This window comes from Procambarus clarkii, chromosome 42 (genome assembly GCF_040958095.1).
Source record: "Procambarus clarkii isolate CNS0578487 chromosome 42, FALCON_Pclarkii_2.0, whole genome shotgun sequence".
Classification (NCBI taxonomy): Eukaryota; Metazoa; Arthropoda; class Malacostraca; order Decapoda; family Cambaridae; genus Procambarus; species Procambarus clarkii.
This window is the reverse complement of record NC_091191.1, coordinates 20,893,982-20,908,406: the sequence shown is the minus strand read 5'-3', so window position 1 is coordinate 20,908,406 and position 14,425 is coordinate 20,893,982. Positions and strand designations below refer to the sequence as shown.

The 14,425-nt window shown below is 42.1% G+C and overlaps 1 long non-coding RNA gene across 1 annotated transcript in view; it reads left to right on the top strand.

Moving 5' to 3' along the window:
- Positions 1-14,425, top strand: part of LOC138373613 (uncharacterized) — a 306,568-nt gene that overhangs the window by 46,804 nt on the left and 245,339 nt on the right. The window lies entirely within an intron of this gene.

Sequence of the window (14,425 nt, the reverse complement as noted above, 5' to 3'; positions counted from 1 at the left end):
CAATATAGGTATAGGTTCAGTACTAATTGTAATATCTTAACATACGAGGAAGGTTTGGTTGTGGCTTTCTATTCAGCATTTCAAGGTAAACTCAAATATTCACAATAAATTAGTATGCCACATATGCACTTGCCCATAAGCAAGATATTGACTATAAGCAAGTGCGAGAACGGGTTTCAACTTGCAGAGAACATGAAAATATGATAAAGAATGTAGGGAATACAAAGAATGAACAATGAACTTGTGAAGAACATAGAGAATATAACAAAGAATGTAGAAAACATGTAGGTGAAGGTGATGAACAAAGTGATCTTGTGAGGAACATGAACTTGTAGAGAACATGAATATTGACAAAGAACACAAAAAACATGGAAGACAGCATGAATATTGAGTATAAACGTTGTTCAGAGAACATATGAACTTGTGAAAAACATGAAAATATAGAAAATATGACTAGAATTTGTAGAGAACATTATGCGACTGAGAAAAATCACAGAAAAACGGAGATACTTGTGAAAAATATAAACTGAACATGTTGTGAACATTTGCTGAACATGGAGTGAACAAAGAAAATATGGAAGAGAATGCGAAGAACACAGTGAAGAACACAGCAAATATACAAATACATTAGGATTATTGAAGGTTTGGGTAAGTTGGGGAATGGGAGAGATGAAGGGGGAGGTAAGGGATGAGGAGGAGAGGAGGAAGGTAAAGGGCGAGAGGAAATAAGGGCAAATAGGAGTTGGGGAAGGTAAGAGATGAGAAGGTAAGGGTAAGGTGTGAGTTTTGACCGTGCGAATATTGCTCCGTTGAGCACATAAAGGGTACTGAAGGTAAGGTGCGACCTGATGACTGATGAATATTAGCACGTTGATTATTTACACAGCTGAGTACAAAGAGGGTATTAAAGGACATGTTTACTTATGACAGACTGGAGAGGACCTTGATTTGGTATAATTGTTTGATGAACTAAGGCAGAGGACAGTAGGCGAAACTCGGTAATTTGCTTTTTATTTATTTTACAGGGGCGTCTGAAAATGTTGTTGGAGGTTTAAATCTCTGGGGATTTGGACTGATAGTAGTGAATTTGCAAGAGAGAACTAAGAGGACAAGAGCTAGAGTTGGTAACACTTTTTTCTTAATTTACTTAGAAGTACGACGGGTTTAAATTTCAGGAAAATTGATGGTTATTAACGAAGATATGTGAAGGAACTAAGGCTGAACACGAGAGCTGGAACTCGGTAACTAAATTGTCGTATTGTACTACGTTTGAAATATGACGGTTTAAACTTTCAGGGATATTAGTCTGTTAGTAAAGAAGTTACGGGGATATAGTAAGGCGGGGACAAGAGGTGGAGTTACTGACTGAATTTGATTTTCTACCTATGAAATATGATTGTTTAGAATTGGGCTAACATTGGGCTGTTAGTAGCGAAACTACACTTATAAATGCGGTCTCTAACAAATTTTAGTCTTAAAATGTTCTCTGTAAAAATTTTTGGTCTCAATTAGACTCTGATAATACTTGAATTTCTTCCATAAGAACTCTTTAAGAACGTAGGTGTAAGTAAAACTCTGAATTAAAATAATTCTTAAAATGGTCTCTGACTAATTTTTGTCTTCAATTGGACTCTGTCAAATTTTGATCTTTACTGGACTCTGACGAATTTTCGGTCATGTACTGGACTCTGACAATATTTGATTCCAAAATAATCTGTCTTAAATAGACTCTGAAGAAAATAGGCCTTCAAATGGTCTCTGAAGGAAATCGATCTTTAAATGGTCTCTGAATAATTTTCGGTGTTTAAACAGGTCTCTGTTCAATTTTGGTCTTTACACGAGAACATCCACTAATAGATGTAAAAACTAAGTCACGGTTAAGATGTCTGTTTTCCTAACAAAACTTCAATGAACATATTCTCTGAAAATGGTCGTTTTTCTAAATTTTGGTCATAAACTTGTAAATAAACTTCTATGATAAAATAAACTCTGAAATATTTTCATAAAACTGAACTCTGAAAAATTTTGAATTTCTTCCATAAGAACTCTTGACAAACTTCTATGAAATTATTTTCCTCATAAGAACTCTTAATAAACTTTTATGATCGCTTTATCCAAAAATGGTCTTTGAAAAATGCACGATTTTGAAAACAAAAATTGTCCATAGAGTCGCATATGGTGTCATCCCTACTTCTTTTAAGTACCTAGAAATGTTCGTCATAGATTTTTCGAACAAACTATCGTTGATGAGTTTAAAGGCCTTTCCTTGAACTTTACAAGATGTGTTGGCTTTTTCTCTTATGGTGGTTGAAATGAAATCTTTTTAGATAGGGCACCTGTTTATATTTATAGATTGTTTTTAAACGGTCACAATTTAAGTTTTAGTCTAAATGTTTTTTTCCCACCTCACCTTGCCCAAAACACTATGCGTACTAATGACTTTAGGTATTATATGTACTAGCTCTATCTATAAATTCAACATTATGTTTGTAACAAATCCTCTATGTATGTACTTTTACCTGAATAAACATTTGATTGATTTGATTTGATTTAAGGGTATGCTTACTGTACTCTGACAAATACTCTTCAGTTATATTAGTATGGGACAGTACAAGAGGCAAGTCATCAGTGTACCTAGCTACCTCAGGAGATACCTTTTTTGTATCACACAGGATCTAGTACCCTTTGTCCAGATTACAGGGGATATGGTCTAACTCTTGCCCTAACAATGTGTCCCACTCAAGGTCAGATAACTGTCTAATCCCTCCTTGGGGAAGTAACTCGGCCATGCACCTGGCATATAGGCTGTTGAAGTAGAGATACAGGATGTAAGTATCTTAGAGCTGGGGTTAGATGTGATGGGCTCATTTATAGCCTAAGTGAACTGTCTTTTTGATGAAGTGAACCCCCATCTAAGATTCTTCTAAGTAAGTTGTATATATTTTGATCATATACATAGTCAAGCACCACTTTAGATTTAAACAAGAACGCATCCCAAGTGTAACTATGGGGGGAGCCGGTCGGCCGAGCGGACAGCACGCTGGGCTTGTGATCCTGTGGTCCCGGGTTCGATCCCGGGCGCCGGAGAGAAACAATGGGCAGAGTTTCTTTCACCCTGTGCCTCTGTTACCTAGCAGTAAAATAGGTACCTGGGTGTTAGTCAGCTGTCACGGGCTGCTTCCTAGGGGTGGAGGCCTGGTCGAGGACCGGACCGCGGGGACACTAAAGCCCCGAAATCATCTCAAGATAACCCCTCAAGATCTCAAGATGCAGTGACACGTAGAAGACAATGTCTTATTCATAAATTTCCTTTTAAGGATGTGCACCAGAGTGTGAATATATCAACGAGCGTGCCTACATCAACTTTTAAATACAAAAGGAGGTAATCTTTTATGCTTGTGCAGTTCCCTAAGTTGAATACCTTAAGAGCTTGGCCATAATCTTTTTCAGAGAGAGGAGCGTCACATAATGCATTATAAAACTGATCATGAGGGGGGAGCTGAGATTCATCTAATACATCCTTTCAAGAAATGTAATCATAGCACAGACTCTGTTTCCCTTTTATTAAAGGGGTTTAGCCTCATCAGACACATCACTCAATATGTGTTCTGTATACTTGGTAGGTTTCTTACTATCAATGTGTTCTGTGGCAAGGCTCTCTAATGAGCCGTTAAGAAGCGCTAAGCTATCTAGGAATTTAAGATTACCTATGATGACTTGCATGAATTTTAAGCCTTCTAAAAAAGGATTTCATTTTTCGAGGAGGATCTTTGGGCAGTTTGTTGAGTATGATTCCGAGTCATGGGCAGTATTGTGAGAAAACGTGGTCAAGTACCTACGAGCATTCTTGCACTGTGGGTTGCAACGAGCATAATATGCACCAAGATAGTTATTATCTTGTATAGTGTGGTTATGATGTCTATGTTTATCTTTCCTTGTTCTAAATACTTGATGACGTAACTGACAACTACTCTGCCTCTGAAATGTTCTTTCTTGCTTAGACAAGTTTTTAGGAGAGTTGGAAAGCTGAATGTATTTTTTTCACGATACCTGGTTGATGGGGTTCTGGGAGTTCTTCTACTCCCCAAGCCCGGCCCAAAGCCAGGCTTGACTTGAGAGTTTGGTCCACTAGGCTGTTTATTGCTGCGGCTCGCAGGCCCACATACACACCACAACCAGGTTGGTTCGGCACTCCTTGAAGAAAACCTTAGTTTTCAATTGAAGATGTTCGCGGTTGTTCCGGCAATATTTCTTATGCTCGCTGGGAGGGTGTTCAACAACCGTGAACCTCTGATATTTATACAACTCTCTCTGATTGTGCCTATGGCACCCCTGCTTTTCACTGGTTCTATTCTGCCTTTTCTTCCATATAGTTCACTCCAATATATTGTAATTTTATTGTGCAGATTTGGGACCTGGCCCTCCAGTATTTTCCATGTGTATATTATTTGATATCTCTCCCGTCGTCTTTCTAACGAGTACATTTGGAGAGTTTTGAGACGATCCCAATAATTTAGATACTTTATCGCGTCTATGTATGCCGTATATGTTCTGTACTCCCTCTATTTCAGCAATCTCTCCTGCTCTGAACGGGGAAATCAGTACTGAGCAGTACTCAAGACAGGACAGAACAAGTGATTTGAAGAGTACAATCATTGTGATGGGATCCCTGGATTTGAAAGTTCTCGTAATCCATCCTATCATTTTTTTGGTTGGCCGCAATATTTGTTTCGTTATGCTCCCTAAACATTAGGTCGTCAGACATTATTATTCCCAAATCCTTTACGTGTTGCTTTTCTACTATGGACAAATTTGACTGTGTTTTGTACCCTGTATTATGTTTAAGGTTCTCATTTTTACCGTATCTGAGTACCTGAAATTTATTGCTCTTAAATATCATGTTATGTTCTGCAGTCCTCTACGATGGCTGTAACTTGGTAATAAAATAATTAACCAGCATCTGGACCTACATATGAAAATGTTTCTAGGACATTGTATTCTCTATCTAATATCATATAGGCATAAACAATAGCTATGTGTCTTATTTCGATCGTCACTCTTGAGATTTTGACGATCTAGTAAGCATTCAAAGTCTTAGTACGCAGTATGGGTAGGCTATAGGTTCTCCCATATTTTTTAAAGACAATTATTTCATTAGGATTATAGAACGAGAATACTTGTGAAACAGTACGTGACTCTTTGTGAGCCTTAATCTCATTTAGGGGAGTGTGTAATAGACATGTGACAGAATTTATGGGAAGCTGGAATTCTACATGCGTTATTGTTTATAGTCTTAACACATTTGTGAAAATCTTTGATCAGGCATAGATGCTTGCCTTCCAATGATAACAGAGAAACTTTATCTTCATTTTCTCCTGGCTCTTGCTAGCTAAACTAAGATAGTATCGGTTGCTCTCTTGAGTTACTGTATACATATACATCAATAGGTTGTTAAGCTTTTCTATTTTCCTAAGATTATCAAAAGATATGGGAAATTTGAGTTCATTTGTCCGTACTAGGAATCTACTACACCATGGAATGCTTTTGTATTGCATATAAACATTATTTATTGTCCTGCCCCGTGCTAGGCTTTTCTACACAACAATACATTGCAACAAATGCTCTCCTAGCGTCTCCGCCGTTATGGGGGGTTAAAACACATTCTTTACCATATAATTTGGCTGGATAAGGTACGTAAGATCCGAGGTGCACGGGGTAAGATCCGAGGTGCACGGGGTGACGGATGTAAGAGAAATTAATGGCGAAGCCTGACATAGAATGGATTCCTACATTAGAGGATTGGACATTTTTATGATAATCATCAATTTTTGCAGTCATTTCATCGACCCAAAAATTAAGTAGAACCTCTACCTCTTCTTGGGTAACCGTTTGGGTTTCGCCCCTAAAAAAGAGAAACTTCATCTAATATTTTTACTTCACTATCAGCAGGGTTGAGTTTTTGTGGAACACGGCTTATGTCAGGGAAGATATGAAAGGAAGGGGGGGGGGGGATAATTCCTCTTGTATTTCTCGGAACTGATTGTCGATGTATGTTATAAAGAACCTCCTTGTTACGGCCCTATTGGGTCGCAACTGGGGTTCTTCTCTGATGTTATTAGAGTTTGGGTATCCGGCCCCAAGTTAGTAGTGGCTTTCAAGGGGTGTGTTCCGTAACGCAAGTAAATTAAAGGGGAAGGGATACAAATTCACTAAATTAAATATATATTCACCACCACCAATAAATAAATATATAAAGTCACTCGCTGGGGCTATAACTACACTTATGTACATTAACTAGTCTTCCTCTGAAGACAGGATGCTCTACGGTGCTCAAGACGAGTAGCCTGGTTCTCTTCTTGTGGCCTCACGATGAATCCTTCGATTCCCTAGGCGAATCTATCCTGGCCACAGGCCAGCCAAATCACAGCCCCACTGGGTGCACTGTCGTGGAGGCCTTCAACCACAAATCCAGCCTGTAGCTGGCAGGTTCCAATCAGCTCTGCTGCGTAGGCCACTCCACGACCGATACTAGGGTTGCGAGCCCTAGACAGGAGCCTCGTGTGATTCCGCTGATCACTCTCCACTCTCAACACTCCAGTGGCTAGTCTTCTCCACCAGTCAGCCCCGGGTACGACAATTCCTGGTTCTGCCACGTCACAGGCAGGCTAACACAACAGTGTTCATCCGGGCGGTGACTCACAGCTTCTGCAGCAAACACGTGGAGATACTATGGCTGCCTTGGGTAGACTGCCCATCGTCCAATCCAGCAGTCCCAGGTCGACTCTGTAATCAGACACGTCATCAGTACTAGGGACACCCTAAGGCACCTCACTTACAGGCTTAGACACAAACGTCCACCTATCTACTCCATAGATGGCGTTGCTGTCTAAGCGTCACCTCACCAGAGGTCAGCAGCGGCTACGTTACGAGCTGAACAAGACGGGAAACCAGCCCCGGTGGCCGGTATATCTCGTCCTCACTAGATGGCGTCGTCCATTTGGAGGGGATTTTGGGAGCTGACCCACAGATGGCATTGTCGTCACTGCTCCGTGCTCGGACGCTGGACTCGGGTCCGTAACACTCCTATACGTACTAATACACAATATAGGGTTAGCATCTACATGACCTTTAATTAAGAATGACTGTCTAGAGAATGCACCTTCAAAATGATCAATGGCTTCTAAGACCTCAGGAACAGCGTGAACTACACTAGCTACCTCGGAGAGTCTGGTGCAGTTAAGTCTTCCTCTTCATCTGATGATAAAAGATCGTGAACAAGGGATTGATTATCTTCTTCTGAGGACGAATGTTCTTGGATGTGAAGGAGAGGCCTGGGGGCATGATGAGTCAGGTGTTGATGGTGTGGGATATCTGGGGCTTGACTCAGTTATTCAATTATTTACTTATTTAATTTAATAACGAAGGACCACCCACTTTTGAGAAAAGAGGGAAAACTAATAAAAGTGATCATTAGAATAACACTAGGGAACCAGTGTCTATGGATAATTATTAGAAAGGATAATCACTTGAAATAATGAATGGACTGTATGATTAATTAACTAAAGTCAGAGCCTCAAACACCTACATTGGGGGGGGGGGGGTATTACTAGAACTTCATATACGTCTAGGAACTAGTGTGGTTCGTCACCAGTTCATTGTTGAGTAAATAATATTATGATCTAAAATGCTGTAGATTCAAATATGTATACTCAAATTGTAAATATTAATGATTATTAAATTACGGAGCAACCGTCTAAGCAAACACATGAATTTCCAATCATCATATCTGGTAATAATATTTAATATAATGATCCTACAAAATTTGTATAAAAATTAAATGGGAGGAATTAAATTTGTACAAAGAGTCTTAGCTTTAAGACGATTTCTATGACATGGTTTTGTGATTCGTCCTCGTGATCTCAGGATCTCCACATAGAAGGAATTAGAGATGAATAGCACGAATGAAGAAAACGACTCGATGACTCCTCACATACGGGCTGAAATTTAAAGAATATTAAGTAGCATTGCAATAGGCTACTTTTAATCTCAATATTCATGAAAATAGAAGAAATGCCGATGTGGTACTAGCGTTGGATATGGGGTCGTCTCACTATATAACGACAGACTACTCACAAATATACGATCTTAAATGATGCATCAAGAAAGAAACTATACTTAACGTGAGTGTAGGTACTACTGAAGTCTGCCGATATCGCGTCTGCCAGTCCCAGAAGTTCACGTCGTTGTACGCGTATTTGTGGGTTTTGGCTTTAATTATAGACGCGTTATTGGTTGGCTAATCACTATGGAGCACGTGGAAGAATAACTATTCACTATTAGTTGGGTATCAGTGTAATTCTTGCTGATAACTCCCAATCGCCACGTGTCTCGCCACTCTTCACGCCAGGACCCTTCTCTCTCGTACGCTGTCCAGGCACGCTCGCTCTACAATGGCGTTGCCGCCTCCCTCAACCCGGCTCTCGCATTCACCACAGAAATTATTAATCACGAATAATTCCTTTTCGCGCGATTATGGATGAAATACTTTAATGAGGACTGGGTTGCAATTATAGGGGTGTAAATATTATCGCATTCTCGTTTTATGGTGTTAAACGAGAAATGGAGAAGATTTTATTTCTCTTTATGACATTCGTGTGAGACTGAAGAAAATGTTACTACAGAATAATTTAACTAATAACTAAGGATTTAAGATTATTGGGAGTTATGTTATCCGTAAGTAATTATCACACGGAATACTGATGATTTTAGAGAACCACATTCAATTCTCTAACACATTGGTAATAAATGTGTCTAACTAGACATTATCTGACGCAAGGTTGCTGCTCCATTTCGTGAGAATACTAGCATTAATACGCAGATGCAATGGTTAGTTTATGTTGACACTACTGTTAGTAAATTTAGTGACTACTGTAGTTAGTATATAATAATAATGATTTATTATAATACAATAGTAGTTTATTAGTGTTGGAAATTTCCAACAGATGTGGCCTGGGGGGCATGATAAGTCAGGTGTTGATGGGGCCTGGGGGGCATGATAAGTCAGGTGTTGATGGGGCCTGGGGGGCATGGTGAGTCAGGTGTTGATGGGGCCTGGGGGGCATGATAAGTTAGGTGTTGATGGGGCCTGGGGGGCATGGTGAGTCAGGTGTTGATGGGGCCTGGGGGGCATAGCGAGTCAGGTGTTGATGGGACCTGGGGGGCATGGTGAGTCAGGTGTTGATGGGGTCTGGGGGGCATAGTGAGTCAGGTGTTGATGGGGCCTGGGGGGCATGGTGAGTCAGGTGTTGATGGGGCCTGGGGGGCATAGTGAGTCAGGTGTTGATGGGGCCTGGGGGGCATGGTGAGTCAGGTGTTGATGGGGCCTGGGGGGCATAGTGAGTCAGGTGTTGATGGGGCCTGGGGGGCATGGTGAGTCAGGTGTTGATGGGGCCTGGGGGGCATAGTGAGTCAGGTGTTGATGGGGCCTGGGGGGCATAGTGAGTCAGGTGTTGATGGGGCCTGGGGGGCATGATAAGTCAGGTGTTAATGGGGGCCTGGGGTGCATGATGAGTCAGGTGTTGATGGGGCCTGGGGGACATGGCGAGTCAGGTGTTGATGGGGCCTGGGGGACATAGTGAGTCAGGTGTTGATGGGGCCTGGGGGGCATGGTGAGTCAGGTGTTGATGGGGCCTGGGGGTATAATGAGGCAGGTGTTGATGCGGCCTGGGGGGCATAGTGAGTCAGGTGTTGATGGGGCCTGGGGGTATAATGATGCAGGTGTTGATGGGGCCTGGGGGTATAATGAGGCAGGTGTTGGAGAGGCTTGGGGGTATAATGAGGCAGGTGTTGGGGGAGAGGCCTGGGGGTATAATGAGGCAGGTGTTGGAGGAGAGGCCTGGGGGTATAATGAGGCAGGTGTTGGAGGAGAGGCCTGGGGGTATAATGAGGCAGGTGTTGGAGGAGAGGCCTGGGGGTATAATGAGGCAGGTGTTGGAGAGGCCTGGGGGTATAATGAGGCAGGTGTTGGAGGAGAGGCCTGGGGGTATAATGAGGCAGGTGTTGGAGGAGAGGCCTGGGGGTATAATGAGGCAGGTGTTGGAGGAGAGGCCTGGGGGTATAATGAGGCAGGTGTTGGAGGAAAGGCCTGGGGGTATAATGAGGCAGGTGTTGGAGGAGAGGCCTGGGGGTATAATGAGGCAGGTGTTGGAGGAGAGGTCTGGGGGGTATAATGATAAGGACGTCTCGACTGGTTAGCACCTGTGTAAACATTGTTTAAGGAACAGAGGTGTGATGAATCTCTGATATGTTTTGCTGTCTGAAAATGTACATTGATATATCGAGTAAGAAAATATGTTAATGAAAGAAAGAACGAATGATGAGGGAGGTAGGGATGGTGGTGAGAGGTTAGGTCGGAATAGGTTGAGGGGGGGGGGGGGCCGGGGAAGGGGCGGGCAGGTGATTAGATTAGACACCTGTTGGGATAGACTTGGGGCGCCTGACGAGTGAGGGAAGGGGTAGTGCGGGGTATTAGATTAGACACCTTTTGGGTAAGTTTGGCGGCTCCTGGCGGGGTAGGAGGGTAGAGCGCGGGGGGGGGGGGGGACTGTGAGGTAAGATTAGTGACGTCTGATGTGGACGGGTAATGGAACTATTTTACTTACTTATACAATATAGTTTAGTTTAATATGTTTATGGCCGTAGAGTTTATTTTCAGTAAGACGGGAGAGGACTTGGCCACGAATTTTTCTTAACAAACTTCATTGATTATGTGAACACTGAAATAATTTTGATCTTAAACGGGTGTGAAACAGCAGTAAGTGAAACTGAAAAGTTTTAGGGCTCAAATTAGTGGGGCACAGCAGTAAGTAAATCTCTGAGAAAATATACTTAGAACCCTTGTCGCTGTACCAGTAAATGGGCTCAAAACCCCAAACTTACTAGTACAGCGTCATCCCTTCTACAACCAAAGACTTCCACCGTCTTTCTTAACTTTACATACTGTAGTCCGTTTAATTTGTTGGTAACTGCCGTACCAAACATATCTAAAATTTTTGTCAATCTCCATAGCAGTTTTCTTATCAATTGAAAAACTGAGACACAAGTAACACACTTTAGACAAATTTTGCAATTGATTATTACTGCCTTCTGAATTAAGGTTAATTTCCAATATGACTACATATTCGTAGCTACTAATTATATTTCTACATAGTACCTGCCAATTTGTAACAATGTTGTTTCATATATTTTACACCAGCAAATCTCGAGAGCTTTAATAGACTCTACTACCTTGAACCATGCACCTGTCCAGGTAGCTTTATTACACCAATTGCCAAGTCCCTATCACGGCCTGTGTCTTTATTTTTGTTATCAGTAGTGACAAGATTTTGTTTTCATAGACCTGTCAAGAATTTGGTGGTGGTGGACCTTAAAATGTTGTCTAGGGGTATATCAAGGAGCAAGGAAAACAGCCTAGTACAAAGTCACAAATTTATACGTATAAGTCACACATGAATACATTCAACAAGGCGATTTCCTCACAACATAAGATCACTATGTATTAGTCTTATAACCTCAAGTGGCTCTGACCACCCCACGGCTCACCGTCCCATACCTGGTACCGTGCACCCAGCCACCACCGCTATCATCCAATGACACACATATTTAACCCTCTAGGAAACCTGAATTCTTATAAAATCTCTCCAAAATCTGTAATACTACTCTACCCAATCTTGCAACCCTGGTTATATACAAGGATAGGCTTATCTGACTGTACGGCCGGAGAAAACCCCTCAAATAGCAGGATCGGTCGGCAGCGATACACCTCCCCCTTCAGTCAAGATGGCGTCCACCTCTCTTGCATTATCGCCCCTTAATACTCTATTCTTTACATATGCAATCAAACCCATTATTGATTTTATTTACCATATTCTCCATGCATGCTTTTTGATTGAGTCCATTTTTCCCTTACATAGTTAGGCTATTCCAGTTCACATTATTTCTGACAACCTCCAGCTGAGAAGACACTACTTTACTGGGCGGAGTATTACTGGTAACTCGCGGCCTCTCTGATCTTGGCTGTGGATTTATTCTAATAAACACTCTCCACTGAGCCCACCAACATTTTATAATTGAAACTACCCTCCACAGGAGGTAAGGTTCGTAACAGACCCATCATACACGTTTTTGTTCGTGTTAATGACAGTACCTGTTTCTCTTTCAAAGTGGTCTAGCTCGTCCTGAACATTCACCACTGAGTCTTCTGTTTTCTATAATAGTGGTATTATAGCCGAGTACAGTGGCTCGTGAAGTATTACAAAAGCATTGAAAGTGGACATCACTAACCGTCCGACTGTTCAATTGAAAATGGTTTACTCAAGACACCGTTAATAGAAACGCTGCTCCGACACTGTTTATAAAGCATACAGATCCAGTCAATAAATTCTTGTGCCAACTCCGACCCTATCCAAGATTTCTAATACAAACTGAACATCAACACGGTCAAAAGCCTTCAACCAGTCGAGGTTTATCATGGAGGAAGGAACATTATTCTCAGATACATAATACATAACATCCCTAATTACATTATTACAATTGATTATGGATCTTCCAGGCACACCATATAACTGTTCCTACGTTTAATTTTTATCATTACAATCTTAAGTCTATTCACCAACAATTTCGAGATTATTTTGTAATCCAGGTTGAGCAAGGAAAGTGGCCTCCAGTTCGTTAGAATAAGCAAATCGCCTGACATACAGACATCACAATAGCGTGATGCATCAAATGAACAAATCCACAAGGGTCGTGACGAGGATTCGAACCTATGTCCGAGATCATCCCAGACGCTGCTTTTATCGACTAAGCTACGACATGGCCAAAAGAGTTGAAACCGAAGTTCTACTGAACTTACTGGATCCTGCAGCCTCTCCAAAACACAAACCAGGGTTTTACACAACTTCGGTTTGTGTTTTGGCATGTTTACCAATCAATATCATCGTACCACCTTTCAACAGGTTCGTAGGATTTATTAGGATTTCAAAATAATGAAGCAGCACATTAAGTTTCTTAACATCTTGCACAGTGTGTTCTTGCAATAAAAGCACATCCAATTTATGATATTTAAACAGGGATATTAGTTGTAACTGTTTGATTCTACAGCTGAGCCCATTAGCGTTTAAATTAGCACAATTGAAATTAATAGGCTTCCCGAATGTAATTTTGGAAAAATTACTCTATCTCATTCTCACTCGTTAGTGAGTGTCATCTTTCCATTTTCGAAATTTAGGTTTAATAATTTCCCTCGCGGCTCGATTCTGTTCATGTTCTTCTACATGATCACCACTCGCCACTCTCCTGGTGTACTGTGTCCTAACATGATCACCACTCACCGGGTGTACTGTGCCCTAACATGATCACCACTCTCCTGGTGTACTGTGTCCTAACATGATCACCACTCACTGGGTGTACTGTGCCCTAACATGATCACCACTCACCTGGTGTACTGTGTCCTAACATGATCACCACTCACCTGGTGTACTGTGCCCTAACATGATCACCACTCACCGGGTGTACTGTACCCTAACATGATCACCACTCAACGGGTGTACTGTGCCCTAACATGATCACCACTCACCTGGTGTACTGTGCCCTAACATGATCACCACTCACCGGGTGTACTGTGCCCTAACATGATCACCACTCACCGGGTGTACTGTACCCTAACATGATCACCACTCACCAGGTGTACTGTGCCCTAACATGATCACCACTCACCTGGTGTACTGTGCCCTAACATGATCACCACTCACCGGGTGTACTGTGCCCTAACATGATCACCACTCACCGGGTGTACTGTGCCCTAACATGATCACCACTCACCGGGTGTACTGTGCCCTAACATGATCACCACTCACCGGGTGTACTGTGCCCTAACATGATCACCACTCACCGGGTGTACTGTGCCCTAACATGATCACCACTCACCGGGTGTACTGTGTCCTAACATGATCGCCACTCACCGGGTGTACTGTGCCCTAACATGATCACCACTCACTGGGTGTACTGTGCCCTAACATGATCACCACTCACCGGGTGTACTGTGCCCTAACATGATCACCACTAACTGGGTGTACTGTGCCCTAACATGATCACCACTCACCGGCTGCACTGTGCCCTAACATGATCACCACTCACCGGGTGTACTGTGCCCTAACATGATCACCACTCACTGGGTGTACTGTGCCCACATTTTGGTAACTCCTCCTGACCTTGGACACAGTGAACTTCAACGCCAACCACCTGGTAATTTTTTCTGACTTAATTTAGCTGCACAGTCCTTCATACACTTCAGATCAATAGTCTGGGTTAATTTTTTCTACGTGTCTTCACATGACTGGTTACACAACCAGTTTTCACATGACCTATA